This window comes from Erythrolamprus reginae, chromosome 3 (assembly GCF_031021105.1).
Source record: "Erythrolamprus reginae isolate rEryReg1 chromosome 3, rEryReg1.hap1, whole genome shotgun sequence".
NCBI classification, from domain to species: Eukaryota; Metazoa; Chordata; class Lepidosauria; order Squamata; family Dipsadidae; genus Erythrolamprus; species Erythrolamprus reginae.
Genome location: NC_091952.1, coordinates 88,109,882 through 88,133,851, shown reverse-complemented (window position 1 = coordinate 88,133,851; position 23,970 = coordinate 88,109,882). Strand labels below are relative to the sequence as shown.

Sequence of the window (23,970 nt, the reverse complement as noted above, 5' to 3'; positions counted from 1 at the left end):
AATTTCCAAAATTATGAACTTGCATTAAATGAGTCCTATTCTTTCTTGCTCTTTGATTCATCATCCATTCTAAAGCAACCCTGATGTTTAATCTTTTTTTCTTATACACCTACTATAACTTGCACTGTGAGGTGTCTTCCCTTGTCTACCTTAACGTAGAGTGAATTTCTCAGTTCACTGTAGCATCTCCTTATTTTAGTGGAAGTACAAAGTAAAACATATAAATTATTTTCAGTCTGTTGTCTCTCTCTTACAGCCGACATTGCTATCCCATTTTTCTCCATTAGAGATGTATATAGTAAATTAGATTATTTGCTGTTTTCTGTTGACTACTGCGATATTTCCTAGTTTCATACAGAAACATTACTTAAGTAAGAAAAAGCTTTTTTTTTTCACGGTCTCTATGCATTAGATTTGCCACACCACTGTTTTGATTAACCAATACTTCAAATATCTAATAGATCTAATATTTTTCACCCTAATTGATATATGAGTCTGGCTTCATAGTTAACCGAAGCACAGACTCTCTGTCAGGATGTTTGTAGTAAACATATACATCATATGTCTGAGGATAAAGAAAAAGGATGGCCTCTATATTTAGAGGAACTTGTGTATTGGCTATGTTTCACATGTGGCAGTAATATACTTAACATTAACAGTGGATTAAGTATTTATTCATGAGCTGCAACACAGACTATCACACAAACTATTCCTGATAAGGATTTGTTAGTCTCATTTTTTTCCCCAACCAGATTTCAACCATCAATGAATTGGCCAGTAGCTGGTATTAGTTTTTTTAAAAAAAAAATAACCTCCCAAAATGAGAGTGATATAGAGTAAGAGAAGTGAAAACCATTCCAAGTTTTGAGAGGAGTTTTCTACCTTGGACAAATTTGGACAATGTCACTTCATTGCCACAAGGGTCTGTTCTGGGTCCTATTCTTTTTAATATGTTTGTGAGTGACATAGGGGAAGGTTTGGTAGGGAAGGTTTGTCTATTTGCCGATGACTCTAAAGTGTGCAATAGGGTTGATATTCCTGGAGGGGTCTGTAATATGGTGAACACAAGAACAAGGGGACACAATCTGAAGTTAGTTGGGGGAAAGATCAAAAGCAACGTGAGAAAATATTATTTCACTGAAAGAGTAGTAGATCCTTGGAACAAACTTCCAGCAGACGTGGTTGGTAAATCCACAGTAACTGAATTTAAACATGCCTGGGATAAACATATATCCATTGTAAGATAAAATACAGGAAATAGTATAAGGGCAGACTAGATGGACCATGAGGTCTTTTTCTGCCGTCAGTCTTCTATGTTTCTATGTTTCATTTGGGCAGCATTCTAAGCATAATCAAATTTAGTCAAATCAGTTATTCTGAAATAGGTTTTAGCTAAGACACACCCTGAATGCGAGCACTTTGGTTTGCAGAATTCTTCAGCCTTAATGGGCATGCTGAGAATGTTGGGAAATAAAATCCATATGTATCTAAAGTACCAAATGGGTTGAATGCTGCCCCAAACCCTAAGCAAAAGATGCTTTGGACCAGGCAATGTTCAAAGTATTAAAAATGTCTGCCCTGCCTGGCCAAAAAGCAGGAATAATATCCCATATTTTTACTGATAGCAATAGACAAAAGAAAATCGTGTCAGAATAGTGTACCTCTGTTGGGGAAAAAGCATTCTCTGAAATGGATATGGCATTCTGAAAATACTGCAGATAAGGTTCAGAGAAAATGAATATGTTTTTCTTTCAGAAACTAGAAAATAACAACAATTACGGTCTTGTAGAGAAAATGGCAAGTTGATGTAGGCAGCTCAGAAGAGCATTTATTTTGGTAATCAAAGTTTTTCCTGTATCTTTTTATGGAAACAAATGAGCATTTAAGTCATTTCCTGCAAGTATTAATAAAGTTCAAGAGGGATAGATATTATTATTGCAACCAGGGTCAAAGAAAAGAACATAAATGTCACTGAAAACAGTGTTTCCTGGAAATTTGCAAACACACACACACACACACATACACAAAGCATGCTGTCAAACGCATTGTTTTTCAGAAAACTCTTGTATTCTTCTCCTGCCAACACAAGTTCAGTTGCACATTTGAACTTGATAATTTGTGTGGTAGGTTTCCAGATACCCTGAAACCAAACGGTTAGAAAGTCACAGAATATTTATCAAACTTATCGCCATTGAAACTGCTGTACGTTTTATAAAGCACCATTTTGTGTCAATAACCTTCTCTTAAATTAGGCAGGTCCTGATTAATTATTCTAAGGGTTAGGTGGCTTAGATCAGTGTTTCCCAACCTTTTTTGAGCCGCGGCACATTATTCATATTTTCAAAATCCTGGGGAACACTGAACGGGTGGTGGTGGGGTGGCTAAAGAAACGTTTTGACAAAAAAAAATCTTCCTCCATTTCGCTCTATTTCTCCCTCACTCTTTCTCTCTCTTCCTTCCTTCCCTTCTTTCTCTCTCTCCATCCCTCTTTCTTTCTTCCTCTCTTTTTTGCTCTCTTTCTCTCTCCCTCCTTCCCTCCCTATATGTCTTTCTCTCTCCCTTGCTCTCTCTGCCTCTCTTGCTATCTCTCTTTCATTCTCTCTCTTTCTTTCTCTCTCTCTTTCTCTCTCTTTCTCTCTCTCTTGCTATCTCTTTCTCTCTCTCTCTTTCTCTTTCTCTGTCTCTCTCTCTCTCTCTCTCTCTGCCTCTCTTGCTATGTCTCTCTTGCTCTCTCTCTCTTTCTCTCTCTTCCTTTCTTCTCTGCGGAGGCCGGCGAAGGTTTTTCTTATTTTAAATGTTCCGGGTGGCAGGGGGATGCGGAGCCCGCACGCACACACCCCCGACATTCCAAATCCTGCCTCAGCTGTGAGAAGAAAAAAGCGCTCGGTGAAGGGACTGCATGCAAGAGGGGCCGGGCGGGCATTAGCAGCCCGAAGAGGAGGACGAGAAGCCGCTGCAGCCACCGCCAATCCCCCCCTTCCCTGGGTACCTTCCAAAGGCCCCTGGAAAAAGGCAGGAGGTAGCAACGAGGCGCGAGGACAAGCAGGAAGCTTGGCGGAGGGGAAGCACTGACGGGCTCTCCTCCTTCCCCACCCCCGCGCTTCTCTCCCGCCCTGGCTTTTGCTTCGCCCGCAGATTTCAAAAGGAGGCAAGAGGTGGCCTGGATGAAATTGCAGGGAAATCATGGGGCAAAGCGAAAGCCAAGGCGGACTCGCAAAGGCGGGCTCAGGCTGCATGAGGAGAAAGAGGCGGAGGGAAAGAAGGCGACGGCAGCGGGACCTGCAGCTCGGTGGGCATCTTCTCGTGGGATAGAATCCTCTCTTTCTCATGCTGCTCCCACCATGGCTGCGCGCGGTCCCAGTGCCCCTGGCTGAAGGTCATCCTGTGGCTGGTTTTGGGCTTTACAGTTGCTTCTTGGTTCCCTCTCCTCCCTCCACCTGTGTCTACCGCCAGCGCCTCATTCCTCGGAGCTGCCGCTTCCTTCCAGGCAGCCCAGCCACGCTGCCGTAGAAAGTGCAGAGGTTATTGCCGCCACCTCTGCCTCCACTCAGGGAGCCATCGTGGTTGAGCTGAGCGAGAGGAAAAGGCGCGGTGACCACGGTGGCTCCCTGAGTGGAGGCAGAAGCGGTGGCAATAACCTCTGTGCTTTCTACGGCAGCGTGGCTGAGCTGGACGGAGGGAAGCGGCAGCTCCCACTCGAGGAACCCACGGCAACGGGCGACGGCTTGGTGGGAGGCGACGGCGGGAGACACAGGCGGTGGGAGGAGAGGGAACCAGGAAGCGACTGTGAAGCCCAAGACCATCCACAGGACGACACTCAGGCAGGGGCGCCGGCAGCGCCCCGCCCAGCTGGAGCTTCTCACGGCACACCTGGCCATGTCTCGCGGCACACTAGTGTGCCGCGGCACACCGGTTGGGAAACGCTGGCTTAGATAATAGCAATGAGATGAAGGAAGCCTTTGATCTCATGCGTTGCAGTGCCAAACTGGCTTGGCCATTTGATTGGTGCCTATCTTTTTCCTAAAATATCATTTTATGCTGTCACTTCAGATTTCTGTATTTAAACCCCAATAAAGTACCAACAAAGAAAACCATATTAGAAATACCTTGTGAGTGTGTGTGTGTGTGTGAGAGAGAGAGATTTTTACAAAATATGAATGAATAAAGGAAGAAAGTTCACTTTGTTTATTTAGTGGCATTTATCTTGTAATAAAATATGGGGGCTTGCAAGGTTAACTATTGGTTAGGTTGTAGGAATGATGACAGGAGACAGACTTCAGAATAGCTCTTTACACAGCAACTGCTCAAGACAACCAGCATCTGACAGGTAGCCCTTTTATAGGGAGCTATCAGATACAACAACCAATAGCATTTGAGCATTCTCCTGATTGAAACCATGTACAAACTGTCATAACACTATAATTAATATGTTTGACACAGTATCCTAAGTCGGATCATTGGTTCATTTCATCTGATAACGTCCACTTTACTCACTATGCCTTTCCAGATTTTCAACAAAAGGTTTTTATGCTAAGATTTTTTTGTGTGTACTTCAGATGACAAGGCTAATCCTTCTTAGCTTCCTATTTACTGTATATGGTAGTCATTTTATAAAATAACAGTGTTTATCATCATTGAATATACAACTCTTTTTTGGCATGTATGTTTGATAAATATTGACAAATATCCTTGGAATTCGTACTTAAGGTCCCTAGGTTAAGAATATAGGTAGTGACTGAAATCATTGATTTATTAATATTGCTGGGCCAGAATATCTCCGAGACCGCCTTCTGCCACACGAATCCCAGCGACCGGTTAGGTCCCACAAAGTTGGCCTTCTCCGGGTCCCGCCGACTAAACAATGTCGTCTGGCGGGACCCAGGGTAAGAGCCTTCTCTGTGGTGGCCCCGACCCTCTGGAACCAGTTCCCCCCAGAGATTAGAATTGCCCCCACTCTCCTTGTCTTTCGTAAACTTCTTAAAACCCACCTCTGCCGCCAGGCATGGGGGAACTGAGACATCTCCTCCGGGCCTATACAGTTTATGCATGGTATGTTTGTGTGTATGTTTTCTTATTTAATAAGGAGTTTTTAAATGACTTTTAATTATTAGATTTGTTATATATTGTGTTATTATTGTTGTGAGCCGCCCCGAGTCTACGGAGAGGGGTGGCATACAAATCTAATAAATTGAATTGAATTAAATTGCTATATGATGGAAATATGGAACAAAAGGTTACGATTTATTATGATGCCAATAAAGATCAGGTTTTTTGTTTTAGCAGCAGTATAGTTATTGTTTGACTGCTGTCGTATGAACTGTTAATGTATGCGCAAAGTAACCCTTGAATAGGAAGGATATGCTCATGAAAACGTTTATGAGAGTAGTTATGAATAAATATCCAGCCACACACAGATACACTAACTTGAGTTAAAGTTTACTTTAAGAAATTGCACAATCCAATAAACAGTCCAGCTCATAAATGTAAGAGTCAGAATAACCATCCAAAGAATATCCAATTACAAAGTCTTCTTAATAGTTGTCTGTGTCATGCACACTAAACAAAGATACCGAGGTATAAACACAGCTTAGCTACAGTACAACAGAGAACAGAATGTCAAAGAAAGCATATCAGTGAGAGAGAGAGAGAGAGAACAATGATCTCTAGCTCCCTCTTATGGCAACCTACAACACAATCAACCAATCAGAAACAGCATACAGTTAAAGCTACATACATACATTAAAGCTACAGGCATACGTTGTTGGTTTATATATTGCCAACCCAACTGATTGGACACAGTCAATTAAATATAATCAATGATTTTTTAAAAAAGTATACTGGAAGAATTTATCTTACAATATATGCAGTTCTAAAATCATTTTTTCCAGGTGTTCAGTTGTGTTTTTAATACCTTTTTTCCTAATTTACTGTATTTTTGTGAATAGTTTCCCATAATATTTTGCATACACTTAAGCTTTCTTAGTACAGTTTGATAGTTTATTAGTAACCTTCACTAAGTGTTGTATCTTTTTATTCTAGATGAATGTATTTTATTCTCCTTATGTACACTGAGAACATATACATAGGAGTGGGCTGCGATGGGTTTGTTTAGGTTCAGGAGAACCTGTAGCTAACATTAAGGCCTGTTCGGAGAACCTCCAAATCCCATCCCTGTCTTGCTCCCCCTACCCCAACCCTCCCCTCTACAAATTGCACAATATACAAGGCCCTTAAATACTTTTCTCTAAGATTGGTGTTTTTCTGGCATTAAATGGGGAATTACATTACATTGGTACTGTCCTCATTTTCTCCAAAGGCAATTAGACTTCTTTAATTTATTGAAATGGTGAAAACTCAAGTGATTATGATTTTTCAGAAGCAAATGTGTAACCAGGCCTTTTCATTCTGTCCTGAGTCAATGTACCTTATTCCATGTATTTATATGAGTAAAACTTTAACATGGATGTACAGTCTATTGCCCCAAGATCTCACATAACTCTCAGAATCGGGCTGCCTTTGAATAGTCTCTGGAAGCATAAACTACTGTGGCACAAGCTGTTATGGGCAACTTATATGATGGCTGGTTCCTGCAAGCTATGTTTGTCTTCCAGTCATTCTAAAAGTGCTGCTAGTGATATCCAAAGCCTTCATAACCTGGGAGCAGTGTATTCATGGAGCAGTCTCCCCAGGTGCATCTACCCATGAGATCCAGCAGAAAATACATTATCCAAGTCCTATCTATTATGGAACAATATTTTCTGCTCTGGTGTCTAGAACCTCATTCCTTCTGAGGGCAGAATTATCCCCACCCTACAGGTAGTAAGACCTTAAAAACCTAGTTTTATTGCTGAGTCTTGGGCCCAGGTTATGTGGTTGAGCTTGTATCTCAATTCTATTAGTTGATTTTACCTTACTTGCCTTATATTTGTTTTTTAAATGATTTTTTAAAAAAAAATATTAGCTACCTATAATTATATATGTTTGAGATGTGTCTATTAATTGAATGAAAAAATAAATAGTGGTTGAATTCTAAATTGTGATGTGATAAACAGGGAAAATATGAAATACACGGGGATAAATCATAAAAACTCAAGTGGATCTCTTCCATATTCATCTTATTTACATTTAAATTACATTGAAGCAAACTTAGGTTTTGCTTCAGTTTTTATTATGTTGTAAGCTCTAGGCTCTAGTCAAGAGGCAAAAGTATCTCTCATAACAGAAAAAGTTGGGCATTCCATTTTTTACTGAGTCACATATGTTTCTGATGAACATAATTTTTAAAAAAATTATATTGGAGATATTAGGGATAAAAAGAACAAGACACTGCAAACAGGTCAAATTAAGACAGTAATATTGTTTGCTCTGGAAGGTAAATGATATCTCCCGTGCAAACTAGGGATGAATTCCTTTATTTTGCATAGAGATACAAAAGTAGACGGGACATGGGTGGGTTCTAAATTTTTTACTACTGGTTCTGTGGGTGTGGCTAGGTGGGGGCATGTGACTATGTGGGCATGGCTAACTTGACATCACTCACGTGCACGATCTCCCTAGCCACACCCACTGAAATGGTAGTGAAAATTTTGGGGACTCTGACAGATGAAAGAGGGGAAACAGAGAGGGGAAACTCCCAAAAATAGACTACCCGAGGATTTAGGGTGTGGAAAAGCCAGAGTGTCAAGTGAACAAAAAAAGCATCTGAGAAAAATAATGAACTTCCACGTCTTATTTCTCTAGCGTAGAGTCATATTTATTAACAAAGCTCATTTGGATTCAGCATGCTTCATTCCAACTTAAGGTCCCTTAAGATTGCATCCATCTCAAAAGCTCATCTCCCATCCCCCACCCACAAAGGCAACCCATGTGGACAAATCCAATGCAGGGATTTCTAATTCTTTCCTGTGTTCAGTTACTTTGGATTCTGCATGAAGGAATGTGTGCTACGTGGCATATTCTCTAACTCTCTCACTTTATTTATTTATTTATTTTTTCTCATACTGTGTCAGGCCAGCCTTTGAATTTACATATTAACCTTGGGCCTGACACAGAGGTTTCCTAGAAAGAATTGAAGCATTCAACTTTGCAGCCCGGAGGACACCCCTATGTTTATAAATCCAGCAGGGGAGTGGAGGGAGACAATGGAAGGAAAGAGTGGGAGATTAAAAAAAAATGCAGGCGAGGCATTGGACTATGCAAGCAGGGCAGGAGGGAGGGAGGGAAGTTCACCCAATCCTGGCTCAGGATAAACACCCCCAGATGCGGCGGGAGCCATTGGAAACCGCAGAGCCTGGATTGCCCATGCGCATTTGTGCCCTACAGCCAAGCTCAGCTGGACATATTGGGGTTTTTTTTAAAGAAATCCCCCCAAAAGCCACAAGATCTAGGGCTGCCAGTCTCCGGTAAGATGCACGTCTCATGGCCCTGCCACTCCATGCTCTGCCCCACCTGCCATCCCCCAAATTGCGCCCCACTGTGAGATGTGCATCTTACCAGCAGCTCCAGATCTCGTGGCTTTTTCAGGGGGTTCTTTAAAAAAAAGCGCCTCTCCAACTGAGCTTGAAAACTTCCGAGGTTGCTTCTGGAAGGAGCAGTCGGGCAGCAATTCCCCCACTCGGGCACCTGCAGCTTCAGAGCCTGCAGCAACTGTTGGCCCGTGCACAGTAAATAAAAAATTCTCGTGAGTGTGGGGCAATTATCTTCTCGCACTCGCAAGATTTTTTTCTTTACAGTGCAAGGGCCAGGAGTTGCTCCGAGGCTGTAGGTGCCCGGGGGGGGGGGAAGCTGCCCAACTGCCCCCCCCCTAACAAGGTTTCAAGCTCTGCTGGAGAGATGGACAGGGTGGGCTGGCATGGTGAGCCAGCATTGGGCAGGCAGGTTAAGTGAACGGGGACTGGTTCGGAGGCATGTCCAGACTGTTGCTACTGCCAGTTCAGAAAACCAGTCCCTATTTTTACTACAGTTCTATAGAACTAGCCCAAACCAGCAGGAACCCACACCTGAGCCTGGATAAATAACAGAACTTAATACATGCATTCTTCACAAAATAGTACTGAATCTATTTCCAAACTTATATTTTGCCTTAAGGATGTTATCTGAATAAGACCAAACCTATTATTTGTTAAAGAGGGGGTCTCACATTTTTCAGGCCTTCTCTTCCTCCTTTCCTCCCTCCCTCCCTCTCACCTTCCTTCTCTCCCTCCATATCCATCCATCTATTCATAAATGACAAAGATAAACTAATGTTAACTTTGTGTCCTGGGTGTATGTTAAAGAATGTGAGTTATTTTGAAAACATTATTCACTGATTGCTGACAAATCTGCAGCCCAATGCCATAGATATGAACATTAATCAAAAGAAGTGCTTGATAACTTATGTAATAAAACCTAAAGAGAATCATTCTTCTCCTAATTCATATGGACGTCAAGAAAACATGAGCCTCAAATTAGGCTTTCGCTTATATTTATATTGTCTTAAAATGAATCATGTTTATTTAAAAAAAATTAAAAAGAAAATCAATAAGGCACAGTAGAAACATATGAAACAGTTATACTTCTGACATCACAATTTTCAGATAATAAAACTTTCTTTCTCTTTTTTTTCCTTTTTGACATTAACATTTTAAATTTATGTTATTATTGTCTACATTTGAGTGTGGCTGATAGAGGAAATAATATGATAAACTGTGACGCAATCCACATTTGTATTTTCTTCTGGAGTAATTCAAGTACAGTGGTACCTCGTCTTACGAACGCCCCTTCTAAAGAACTTTTTGAAATACGAACCCGGTGTTTAAGATTTTTTTTTGCCTCTTCTCCCGAACTATTTTCACCTTACGAACACAAGCCGCTGCTGCTGGGATGAAGGGGTTTCTTTTTTTTTTCTTTTTTGAAGAAAGAAAAGGGAGGGGTGGCTTGAAGACAGAAAGAGTTTGCATTAACAAAGCTAGGAGAACGGAGTGCTTGCAGAGGCACTGAAAGGTTGTCTTATGAAGAAAGAAAAGGGAGGGGTGCCCCCCTTGCCTTTCTTCCTTCCCACTCACCCTTTAGCCTAGCCTTGCTTCTTCCAACCTCCCCCTTTCGCTGCTCCTCCCTGCCCTCTGTTCACCTCCCTTCTAAAGTTTGGGATTTTCCTGAAGGATTTGCACGCATTATTCACTTTTACATTGATTCTTATGGGAAACATTATTTCGTCTTACGAACTTTTCACCTTACGAACCTTGTCCTGGAACCAATTAAGTTCGTAAGACAAGGTATCACTGTATAGTGCAATCCAGTATGAATCTGAAATATTTACAGCAAGTTATATAATTGGAAGAAAGCACCAAAGAAATACTGATGACAGGAAAAGAGAATTCAAAAGGAAAGCAAAAAAATAACTGCATTGACAGTGCATAGATGATTGACAAGGCAGTTGGGCAAAACATGAAATAAGAAAAAAAATGAGGAAAAAATGGACAGATTCTTTTAACATTTGAAATTCCTTCTGCCTTACAAGGTGAGCTTTGTTGGCCTAAGAACATGTTACTGTAACATGACATGAGGGAAATGACACTTATTCACTTGCCAGAATGGGAAAAAGTGTCCAAATATATTGCCTCTCTTTCAAAATTAAGCACAGATTAACAACAATAAATTCAGAATGAAATATTTCTTTATAATTATAATATCTATTCCTTTTAAACTCCAATACTAGCACTACTTTCTAGCATTCTTTCCATTTTATCTATTATTGAATACACTGCGTTGGTGTTGAAGAGCCAGGTGCAATGAGCTCATGGCTCTCTGGAGAAGCAGAGAGAGATAGTGAGGCAGGAGAAGATCTTCTTCTTTTTTTATAAACTTTATTAATTTTCATAAAATTCACACACAAACGTACAAACATTTAACACATAGTAGGGGTTACAGTTACCCCTCTCGTCTTTGAAGTTAATTTTAAATACAGAAAAAGAATATATTCTTTATGCATTGAGTCGACATATTAATCTAAATGAAAAGAAGAATTTTGTTCAAACATTATAATAATATAAAATTATCTTAATTAAAAAAAAATATAAAGTCATTTTGATGTATTCATACATTTCTCATAGTATTCAATTTTTATTTTTATCTATCCACTTATAAACTTTATTCCAAATAGTATAAAATTCAGTTTCTGCTTGGTCATTCAACCTTCTTGTCATCAGGAGAAGATCTTCAGGGATGCAGTAGGAGCATTCCACTCCATGCTGAGCAGCTCCCCAGCTGCTCCGGAGAATGGAGATCTTGGGCAGGGAGGACATCAATCTGTGGAAGAGGGACAGGCTCCCTTAGTTGGGATCCCTTCCTTGGAGGATGTGCCCATATCCTCTTGCACCGAGGATACTTCTCCATGGGTAGTGGGAGAGGAGCTTCTCGTAGTGGGCAATTCGATTATTAGAAATATAGGGAGACAGGTTTGCGATGGACGTGTTGACCGCGTGGTAAACTGCCTGCTGGGTGCAAAGGTTGCGGACATCACGAGGCATCTAGACAAGCTGATAAATAGTGCTGGGGTGGAGCCAACAGTTGTGGTACATGTCGATACCAATGACATTGGGAAAGCTAAGTGGAAGGTCCTGGAAGGCAAATTTAGATTGCTAGGTAGAAGATTAAAGTCCAGGACCCGCAAGGTTGCATTCTCAGAAATGCTACCTGGGGACCTGTTTGATAATGATCAATTGGATTCTGTCTTTGTTTCTGCACTTAGACTTATATACTACTTCAAATTGTTTACAGCCCTCTAAGTATTTTACACAGTCAGTATATTGTCCCCAACAATCTGGGCCCTCATATAGCCAAGCTTGGGAGGATTGAAACCAAGTTAATCTTAAACCTATGAGAATTAAACTGCTGGCTATCGGCAGAATTAGCTTGCAATATTACATTCTAACCACTGCATGACCACAACTCTTCTGACTGTTTACAAATACAATTAAATGCATGCATGCCATGTAATAGTCCCTTACTTCCTTCACTCTTGTAGCTTTAAAAAATGTGAGGCTGAGGATTGAAAAACACCACCAGGTGGGGGGGAAATCACAATATTTAGTCTTCATCACAAACTAAATCAACATGCATCAAAGGAGAAGAACAATTGTGTTTATTGTCCTTTCATATAGCATTCACCAATGAAACACAGAATAAACATTTATATAGTATACAGTCTTGTTGGATGCAACGTTGCATGCACCAGCTTTCTTTGCCTAAATCCAATTGACCACTAGGGGCAATAGGCAGAAGGTTCGCAGAGTGGCCTTTTATCTTTACCACATTTCTCTTCATTCTCTAAAACATTTCCTTTGTGCATCTCTGTGTAAGAGGTTTGCTATTAATATTAGTTAAGCAAAAAGTCTCATCCTTTTCTTCCTCAGTTCTGTCTTTTATCTCTTCTGACTTATCTGACTTATGTTCTCTCTATGATGGAGAAGACCGTAATACAGATTCTTAGTTGTTGATAGACTAATCTGACTCTGTCTTTCGTCCTAAGTACAACTTGTCTATTTTTATTTCACACAAACATCACGTTCAGGAATGATCTATTATAAATAATTATACTGTTATTTTTCTCCACACATTCTTTATACAAGTAGTCCTCGACTAACGGTTTATTTAGTGACCGTTCAAAGTTACACTTTAAAAACAGTGACTTACGACACGATCCTTGCAGCATCCCCATGGTCATGTGATCAAAATTGGGATGTTTGGCAACTGGCTCATATTTATGATGGCTGCAAGGTGTCAGAATCATGTGATCACATTTTGGGGCCTTCTGACAAGTAAAGTCTATGGGGAAGCCAAATTCATTTAACAACCATGCTACTAAGTTCACCACTTGAACTGATTCATTTAACAACTGTGGCAAGAAAGGTCATGAAATGGGGCAAAATTCACTTAACAAATGTTTTACTTAGCAACAGAAATTTTGGGCTCAGAAGCCAAGGACTAACTATATTGTAACTTATCATCTAGTAAACATATGTAATATTCAATAGTCCCAAAGGTGCTTTTTCAAGAGGCAACTGGACATCCGAGTAACAAGGGGGGGGGGGAAAGAGGGGGGGATGTAAGATGAAAAAAAAAGATGAAAAAAATGACACAACTACCTGTATCAAATAAATCTAGCATTAAACATAAAGGATTTATCTCGATAAACTATCATCCCCTTACATAACAGGTCTACAAATAATTATAAACTTTCCTGTCCTTATTTGACAGGAATATTATATTAAACAAATGTTCCAGATGAGGTGATCTCTATCATATTATCAAATCAACCCAATATCTAATAATCTATATGTGAAAATTAAAAAAAAAAACCAGCAGGTTTTCCTAAACACTACATTAATCTTCAGATCGCATTGTTAACCATCCGTTATTGTATTTAACATGTAGAAAGTTCACAAATGGCTTCCTGTCTATTATAAAACTGTCTAGTCCATTGTCTTTAATCAAAGCAGTTAGTTTCGCCATCTCTGCTAATTCAGTCAATTTTAAAATCCATTCTTCAACATTTGGCATCTCTTTTCCTTTCCAGGGTTTAGCAAGTACAATCCTCACAGGATTCACCATTTAAAGAAATATAATCCCAAATTGTTTTGGATTAGTTTGTCCACAATACCTAAAAGAAAAGCTTCAGGTTACATTAATATTTGAATCTTGAATATTTTCTGCATTGTCATTATTATCTTCATCCAGTATGCATTCACATACTTGCAAGACCATCACATATGATAAAAGGTACCTAGATTTTGATTACATTTTCAACACTTATTAGAAGTCCCTCTATACATTTTCACTAGTCTAAAATGTTTGCGTCCAATATTAACACTTCATGGATGCTTGACAGCATTCCCACTTACCTTCCTATAATGCCATCACATTCAACTTGATACTAGACAGGTTCTGATCAGGTTAGAGTTCATCAGAAGGTTCCTTGCACGTCCACAAAATAATCATAACTCTTTTTATTTTGAAAGCATTTTAAATATACCCTTCTATATGTTAACTTTGCTATAAACATGCTTGAAAATTTGAAATTTCAGAGGTCCGGCAGATATTCAAGTGAATTAGGTTCTCCTTTGCAATATTGAAAAGTACACAGGGATCTTGGTTAGATTATTATTCTGATATGTTTGGGTCAGGGGTGGGTTCTTCCTGATTTGGACCAATTCTGTCGCACGAATCCCAGTGACCGGTTAGGTCCCACAGTGTTGGCCTTCTCCGGATCCCGTTGACTAAACAATGTTGTTTGGCAGGACCCAGGAGAAGAGCCTTCTCTGTGGTGGCCCCGACCCTCTGCAACCAGCTCCTCCCGGAGATGAGAACTGTCTCCACCCTCCTTGCCTTTCGTAAATTTCTTAAGACCCATCTCTGCCGTCAGGCATGGGAGAACTGAGACATCTCCCCTGGGCCTATACAGTTTATACATGGTATGTTTGTGTGTATGCTTGTTTTTAATAATGGGGTTTTTAGTGTTTTTTAAATTATTAGATTTGTTCTTACATTGTCTTTGTTATTGTTGTGAGACGCCCCGAGTCTACGGAGAGGGGCGGCATACAAATCTAATAAATAATAATAAAATCAGTACTGACCCACTGGTGACACCACAATGACATCACTGAACCAGATCAGTCAATGCCAGTCCATGGGCCCTACCATCTTTTCTTTTTCTTTTGTTTTTTTTAAAAAAATTCTTTTCTGCATGTGCAGAAGCCAAGTTTCAGGAACTGTTCATGCATCACAATTTTGTTTTCAGTGTGTTTTTAAAAATGGGCCTGGTGGTGTTGGACTGCATATGCACACACAATGTGTGTGTATGCCATGAGGCATGGCCGCACCACTCGGGATAAAGCGAACCAGCAGCAAGATAAGTTGAAATTCACCAATGATTTGGGTATAGATTTCAGGATAAAACCAAAATACTACATATTTTTGCAGTTTTGTGAATTCATATATCTTCAAATTCTCTGACATAAATGCAAATAACACAGTTATGCACAGGAGGTTCACCCCTTCATTGAAAACCAAAGCCTCCCTGCTTACATTGGACTTATTTTGATATAGCTTCCTTCTTATGTTGTATATCTGCATTCATTTATCTGTACATGTAAACACAATTTATGGATTCAGTGTGTCATTGCAATTGATGCTTTTGAATTAAATATGTTCAATAGTTCCAGTGTAACGAGTGCTGCCCTTTTCTACTAATAAACCTCCCTAATGCCTCCATAAATATTAATGTATTGATTTAGTCTCTACAATGTTTGTGAGGACTAATTTATTTCCTAAATCTGGCCAAGAGGGACTTGTATTGGGGACTAACAAGATAAATCTTATACAAATTTATTTAAAGTGGGACAAAATAAATATGCAGAAGACATCTATAATCATACCAACAACCACTTCCCACTTAAAACTGACAAAGCATTGCTCTTTTAAATTGCTGCAGCTTGAGATGTCAGATTGTTATAAAATTAACTTCTTGATGCCAGCAACTGTTATCAACTTGTCTTTTCTCTATGAACAAAACCAGATAGATTGAACGAATTTGTGTTGGACTGCAAAGTAGCTTGATAAGATTAAGAAAAAAATAGAGAGAGAGACAAGTAATAATTCTGTAAAATACACATTTATACTCTTTTATTATTGTCACATGGCTGTTGTTCTTATAAATCTTTCTTCTTCTACTTCTTATATACTTTCCAGTACAGTGATCCCTCGGTTAGCGCGGGGGTTACGTTCCAAGACCTCCCGCGCTAACCGATTTCCGCGTTATACTGGATGCGGAAGTAAAAACACCTTCTGCGCATGCGCGCCCTGGCCGCACATGCGCAGAAGGTGGAGCGACGCAAATTCGGAGGCTGGCAATGCAATGGTGATTTTTCCGGGCTCCTTGCCGCTACCCCCCGCCCGCCCGATTTGCCCCGCTCACCGGCTTTCTTGGGGCAGCGCTGGCGGCAATGGCAACCCTCCCTCCTTCCCTTCTCTCCTTCCTCTCACCGGCTTTCTTGGGGCAGCGCTGGCGGCAATGGCAACCCTCCCTCCTCTCCTTCCTCTCACCGGCTTTCTTGGGGCAGCGCTGGCGGCAATGGCAACCCTCCCTCCCTCCTTCCCTCCTCTTCTCTCCCTCCCTCCCTTCTCTCCCTCCCTCCTTCCTTCCCTCCTTCTCTTCTCTCCTTCCCTCCTTCCCTCCCTCCTTCTCTTCTCTCCTTCCCTCCTTCCCTCCCTCCTTCTCTTCCCTCCTTCCCTCCCTCCTTCTCTTCTCTCCCTCCCTCCCTCCTTCCCTTCTCTCCCTCCCTCCCTCCTTCCCTCCTTCTCTTCTCTCCCTCCCTCCTTCCCTCCTTCTATCCCTCCCTCCTTCCTTCCCTCCTTCTCTTCTCTCCTTCCCTCCTTCCCTCCCTCCCTCCTTCCCTTCTCTCCCTCCCTCCTTTCCTCCCTTCTCTCCCTCCTTTCTCAAAAAGCACTTAAACTGTAACTGTACTGTGTAATGACAGAATAAAACCCCCCAGCCCTCACCTGTGTTTGAATTTCATTCATTCACTCAGTCATTCATTCATTCATTCTTCTGTACAGACTGTGTGCCACTCAGTCCCAACACTTTTAACCCATAAATTACCATTTCCCATCCCCTTAATTACCATTACTGTACACATTGAATAAGACTCTTAAGTTATGAACAATAACATATTTATTTACATTTTTTGGGGTGGGGTGGGGGTTAGCATAACTGGGATACAGTAACTAGGGATCTTCTTCTATCACCATTTCTACAGTGGACGCTGCAGGTGATGGTGTGACAGACCTCTTGGTTTTTGTGACAAACATGGTCATGGGCAGTTGTTGGCGCCGTTTCTTTTTCTGGGCTAACATGGATCTGTATGGTGCAAAGATGTTGTCAAGGGAGGCGTTAAACTGTATAGAGCGAGTCATGTTGGGATCCCAAAGTTCCACCATGCGTTGTACATTTGAAGTAGCTCTGTTCAGTTCTGCAAGCCGCTCAAGCGTTAGGCCAACATCTTCTTCTTCCTCAGCTTCTTCAGCTTCCACTTCCTCCTCTTCTTCACTCGCTGACCTGGTCAGCTCCTCCAGATCTTTGTCTGTCAGCGGTAGGCCATGCTCATCAAGCAAACCATTGACTTCCTCTGGTGTCATGTCAACGAAGCCTTCTCCACCCAGTGCCTGTGCCAGCTTCACAGAGGTCTGGACTGCAGCATCTTGGATTTCTTCGGGAGCAAATCCCTTGTAATCATGCACCACTTCTGGCCACAATTTCCTCCAGCAGGCATTCATTGTCTGTGTCTTCATATCCGTCAAGGCATTCTGAATGTTCTTCAGACAAGATGCAATTGTGTACTGACGCCAGTAGGCCTTCAATGTGAAGTTGTCATCAGCATCCATTGCTTCCACGATGCTTCCAAGAGAATTGCGCGTGTACAGTGCCTTAAATGAACGGATAATACCTTGATCCATCGGCTGGATAAGTGATGTGGTGTTTGGTGGCACGAATTCAACTTGCACCCCATCATGTTCATGGTCCAGGTGATCATGGCCGCCAGCATTGTCCATTAGGAGAAGCACTTTGAAATCAAGTCCTTTGCGAGCCAAATACACCTCCACTTGTGGGATGAAGCAGTGATGAAACCAGTCCCGCGTGAGGGGTTTTGTAATCCATGCTTTAGCATTATGCATCCAGTACACTGGCAATGCATTCTTATTTCTGTTCTTGAGGGCTCTTGGATTTTGTGACTTATAAATTAGCCCTGGCTTCAGCAAAAAGCCTGCTGCATTCCCACACATGATCAAAGTCACTCGATCTTTCATGGCCTTAAAGCCAGGGGCTTTGGCTTCATCTTGCATCAAGAAAGTCCTTGAAGGCATCCTCTTCCAGAACAGGCCTGTTTCGTCCATGTTGAACACCTGTTCTGGAAGGTAGCCCCCTTCTGCAATTAGGTCTTTAAACGTGCGCTGGACAAAGTTTTCTGCTGCACCTGTATCTGCTGAGGCAGCTTCTCCGTGCAATGACACACTCTTCAGGCCATAGCGCCGTTGAAATTTCTCAAACCACCCTTTGCTTGCTGTGAATGTGGCTGGGGCTGAGGCTGAGGCTGAGGCTGCAGAATGACAGGAAAGGGAGAGAGAAGTGACTTGAATGAAAGCATAAAGAGTAAATGCCCACCTCCTTCCCTCCTTCCTTCCTTCCCTCCCTCCTTCCCTCCTTCCCTCCCTCCCTCTCTTCTCTCCCTCCCTCCCTCCTTCCCTCCCTCTCTTCTCTCCCTCCCTCCTTCCCTCCCTCCCTCCCTCCTTCCCTCCTTCCTTCTCTTCTCTCCCTCCCTCCCTCCTTCTCTCCCTCCCTCCCTCCTTCCCTCCTTCCTTCTCTTCTCTCCCTCCCTCCCTCCTTCTCTTCTCTCCCTCCCTCCTTCCCTCCCTCCCTCCTCTCCCTCCCTCCTTCCCTGCTCCTTCCTTAAAAAACACTTAAATACAGTATCTAATGACAGAATAAAAAACCCCAGCCCTTACCTGCGTTTCCCTCATCTGTATCGCCTTCTTCTGTGTCTTCAAGACGGTTGTACAATTGTTGTGCCTTGGTTCTTATAGTGTTGGTATCCAAAGCAATGCTCTTTTTGCGGCAGTCTTGTACCCACAGGGACAAAGCAGCTTCCATCTTCATAAGCCGTTTGTTTCTAGGCGTCACCATTCTTTTTGCAGCCTTGTTGAAGGCCATCAGAGAACTTTGCCTTATCTTTTTCTCGTCGTCACGAATGGTTCGCACACTCGATTCGTTGATCCCATACTGCCGACCAACATCTGCATAAGAGCGTCCCTCTTTCAGCATGTCCAAAATGTCAATTTTCTCTTTAATTGTGAGTATCCTCCTGGTCTTTTTAGCGTCGCCGCCAGCACTCCGTGCACAACGTTTAGGAGGCATCTTCCAACAAGTCTGAACAAGTTCCAAAAGTTCAGTTGCAAAGCTTTTTTTTGCGTTTGCAACGATTGGTCGAGATTTTGGCCAATCAGCAATCAGTATGACATCATCGGGCGGGAAAAACCGCGGTGTAGGGAAAAAAACGCGGACTTATTTTTTAATTAATATTTTTTGAAAAACCACGTTGCAGCGTTTCGCGCTAATCGAGAACGCGTAAATCGAGGGACCACTGTATATAAAGTGAATATTTGACAGGATTGTTGTTGTGGGGAAAATAAGAGGAAAGTGTGTTGCATATGTGTATTGCTGAATTATTTGTAAAAACAAAGGCAGGATATAAATTAACACAAAAAAATAAAAATAGCTTTTGACTATTTTCAGAATTAGGAAACCTGGTGCTATAACAATTATATTGAAAAGCTTTTTCATTGCACATTTCTGCAAGCATACTTGCAAAACTCCTGAAATATGGAATAAAATTTTTATGCAACTAAGTACTGTATCTTTGCAATCCTGTGTTAAAAAGAAACCCTGAGACTTATTTATGTTCAATTTCAAATAATCCTTTAGTGATACCCCATTCTATTTGAAATTGGTTGATGTCATCTTCATTGTACAATTACCCGAACTATACCAGTTGGATCAGCTGGTATTCTATTAGTTAGGGGCAGAAATTAGACAAGAATGTCTGCCAGCTTCTGTAAATTTCCAAGCGCTTTGTGTGGACCTGTATCTCTGTGTCTGCATGCATAGGTTCATTCAAAAAGAAGGATTGATTAAATTAATTAATTGTCTGTCTCATTCTACTACTATAAAACAAATATTAGAAAATAAAATAATTAGAATATTTTAAATTTATTTATTTATTCGTTCGTTCATTCATTCATTCATTCATTCATTCATTCATTTATTTATTTATTTATTTATTTATTTATTTATTTATTTATTTATTAGATTTGTATGCCACCCCTCTCCGTAGACTCGGGACGGCTCACAGCATACAATTAAACAATTCATGACAAATATAATAAATTTAAAAAACATTTAAAAACCCCATTATTAAACCAGACATACACACAGACATACCATACATAAATAGTATAGGCCCCGGGGGAGGGGGGGAATGCCTCAATTCCCCCATGCCTGACGGCAGAGGTGAGTTTTAAGGAGTTTACGGAAGGCAAGGAGGGTGGGGGCAGTTCTAATCTCCAGGGGGACCTGGTTCCAGAGAGTCGGGGCCACCACAGAGAAGGCTCTTCCCCTGGGACCTGCCAGACGACATTGTTTAGTTGACGGGACCCGGAGAAGGCCAACTCTGTGGGACCTAATCAGTCATTGGGATTCGTGCGGCAGAAGGCGGTCCCGGAGATATTCTGGTCTGATGCCATGAAGGGCTTTATAGGTCATAACCAACACTTTGAATTGTGACCGGAAACCGATCGGCAACCAATGCAGACTGCGGAGTGGTGGTGTAACATGGGCGTACCTAGGGAAGCCCATGATTGCTCTCGCAGTTGCATTCTGCACGATCTGAAGTTTCCGAACACTTTTCAGAGGTATCCCCATGTAGAGAGCATTACAGTAGTCGAATCTTGAGGTGATGAGGGCATGAGTGACTGTGAGCAGTGAGTCCCGGTCCAGAACCTGGGCAAACGTCCCCCTCGCCACAGCTGAAATATTAAAAATGTTGTAATTGTGAATTGTTTTACTTAGAATCAGAATAGGCCCTAAACAATTTGAGACAAGTGGCTATCTGGTCTCTTCTTAAAAACCTCCAGTGATGAAGCACCTACAACTTCTGAAGGCAAGCTGTCCCACTGCTTAAATGTTCTCACAGTTAAAAAGTTTCTCCTTAGTTCCAGGTTGCTCCTATCCCTGGTTAGTTTCCATCCATTTTGCTTGTCTTACCTTCTGGTGGTTTGGAAAATAAGTTGACCCTTTTTCTTTGTGGCAGCCCCTCAAGTATTGTAATATTGCTATCATGTCCCTCCTCATCCTCGTTTTCTCTAGACTAGCCAAAACCAAACCTGCAACCATTCTTCATATGTATTTGTCTCCAGGCCTTTCATCATCCTAGTTGCTCTACTCTGTACTTTTTCTAAAGCCTTAACATCTTTTATGTAACATTATGACCAAAACTGGATGCAATATTGGTGTGGTCTTATACGAAGGTTTTATAAAATAGTTCTAATTTATTTATTTATTTATTTATTATTTGGATTTGTATGCCGCCCCTCTCCGAAAACTCGGGGCGGCTCACAACAAGTGAAAAGACAATCCAATACATAATCCAATTAATTAAAATATTATAAATTTAAGAAAAACCCCTATACTAACATACACACACACAAGCATACCATATATAAATTCAACGTGCCCCGGGGAAGATGTTTAGTTTCCCCATGCCTGACGGCAAAGGTGGGTTTTGAGGAGTTTACGGAAGGCAGGAAGAGTAGGGGCAGTTCTGATCTCTGGGGGGAGTTGGTTCCAGAGAGTCGGTGCCGCCACAGAGAAGGCTCTCCCCCTGGGGCCCGCCAACCGGCATTGTTTAGTTGACGGGACCCGGAGGAGGCCCACTCTGTGGGACCTAATCGGTCGCTGGGATTCGTGCGGCAGAAGGCGGTCTCGGAGATATTCTGGTCCAGTGCCATGAAGGGCTTTAAAGGTCATAACCAACACTTTGAATTGTGACCGGAAACTGATCGGCAGCCAATGCAGACTGCGGAGTGATGGTGAAACATGGGCATACCTGGGTAATACTCCATATTATCCTGATTATCTGTCTCTATTTATACAACTGAGGATTGTAGTAGCTTTTTTGGCTGCTGCCTCACACTACTAGCTTATTTATACAAATGGAGAAATGATCACCATTCCTAAAAATGTCTAGAAGTTTAGAAAAGTTGTAAATGTTTATAGGAAGGGTAGGCTTTTGAGAATATTCCCAAATACTGGCATAAATTATATAGTTCATCCTGTAATGTCTGACAGATGAATGATAAATTACAAGGAGTTTTTCAAAAGTATACATAAAGGTATCTTAATATTCAAATAATGTATATGAAATTGGTGTGAAATAAGAGTTTCACAGTAGCCGACTGCATAATTAGGTGCCAAATCTAAAAATCTAAAAACAAGTTATAAACGATTACAGAAAAGGAACAGCTAACTAATTAACCTAGAATTCAGTGGGTTTTTTGAAGGAGATCCAGAATGAATTGATATGCAGGCAATGTTCTTTGAGATGCCACAACTAATCCAGCTGAAGTTGAACAGATTGGTCACCCTCCTTGTATGACAGAAATCATTTCGAGACTTTGTATGCCTTTTGAAAGTTTATTTTTATTTTTTTGAAACTGAGAGGCATGAATCAGGATTCCATTTTTCGATACAAAGCTAGCTTTGCACAGGAAATATCTCCAGTGAAATGTTATCATCAGTTAAAACTCTTTTGTCAACTTTGTTTAATGTGTTATGTGATGAAATAGCTTTGGAAATAAAATTCCATATTTTTACTTCAAAGACATGAAGATTGGTGACAAATAAAAGGTCTCAAGCTCAGGATCTGAAGAAAAGATGGGCAAGCAGAAACATCAAAGGAGATATATTTGTTCACAGTCAATTAATCTTGTGATGGGTAAAATCCTATATCAACAGGTTTTTCAATACATTTAAGTAGATTTTTTAAATACAATGGTACCTCTACTCAAGAATTTAATTAATTCCATGACCAGGTTCTTAAGTAGAAAAGTTTGTAAGTAGAAGCAATTTTTTCCATAGGAATCAATGTAAAAGCAAATAATGCGTGCAAACCCATTAGGAAAGAAATAAAAGCTAGGAATTTGGGTGGGAGGAGGAGGAGGAAGAGGAGAAGGAGGACAGTCACTGCCGAAGGAAGAAGGTAAGGTGAGAAGAATCAAAAAAATCCAAAACTTCAAGGCTTAAAAAAAAAAGAGGGACTGATGCGGCGAGGAGAAGCATGTGCCTCCCATACACCCAGCGCGAGGCTGCCTCCCATACACTGTGCTAGAAAGAAACCCAGGTGGGTGAGATGGGGGAACCTCCTGCTTCTTTGACCGAAAGGCAGCGGCTGCTGCTGCTGCTGATACCTGTTTCCTCTTCCGTTCCATGCTGAAGGGATTCTCTCTCCTCTCGCTCGTTTGCTTTGTGGCCAGTGCCTTTCCTTCACTGTGGTGACTGAAGCTGAGTTAATCTGTCCAGGGCGAAGTGCCCTCTTTTGTCTTTCGCCCAGACACTCTGGGAGGCAACCTCGCACTGGGTGTATGGGAGGCAGCATGAGGGAGTCACCACAGCGAAGTGGTTTATTCCCTCTCCAAATGCCCAGGGAAAGGAAAATGCTCCATTCCCTCTGGGCTGCCCATAGCGAAGGGAGCATTTCTTTTCTTTGGGCACTGGCAGAGGTTTATTCCCTCTCCAAGTGCCCAAATAAAAGAAAAATGCTTTGTTTACTCTGGATTGCCAAAGCCTCCTTAAGCGCCACCGAAAGGCTCCTCTAGTAGCCCAGAAAAGCCCGAGATGGCCAGGATTAAAGGGGGGATGGCAGGAAACTGGCCGAGCCTTTGTGCTGCTCCTGGGAAATTTTTCTGGGTTCAGGTTCTTTAAGTAGAAAATGGTTCTTAAGAAGATACAAAAAAATCTTGAACACCCAGTTCTTATCTAGAAAAGTTCTTAAGTAGAGGCGTTCTTGGGTAGAGGTACCACTGTATTTTTCATTGATTCCCTTGCATTTATCCGGTCATTATGACCCAAAAAGATTTTGCACAAATTTGACACAGTGTGAATAGTTTTGCTTTCCTAAAATTGAAACGAGACTGTTTCCTTCAGTGTTCTGTGAAAGAGATTGTGATCTCTGCAGTGATAAAATAACTTTGGTTAATTTGGTTATTTTTGGTTTGTAGAATAACAATTTTACAATAATGAGGTATTTCCATTGTTGATGAAGGGTTAGAGAAGGTACAGACCATTGGAAAGGGGAAAAAAGGGGAAAAGAATAAAATGAAGTAAAA

At 41.3% G+C, this 23,970-nt stretch overlaps 1 protein-coding gene across 1 annotated transcript in view; it reads left to right on the top strand.

The window, feature by feature from the left end:
* NEGR1 (neuronal growth regulator 1) overlaps positions 1-23,970 on the top strand; it is a 560,677-nt gene that overhangs the window by 233,898 nt on the left and 302,809 nt on the right. The gene's annotated exons all lie outside the window — the stretch shown is intronic.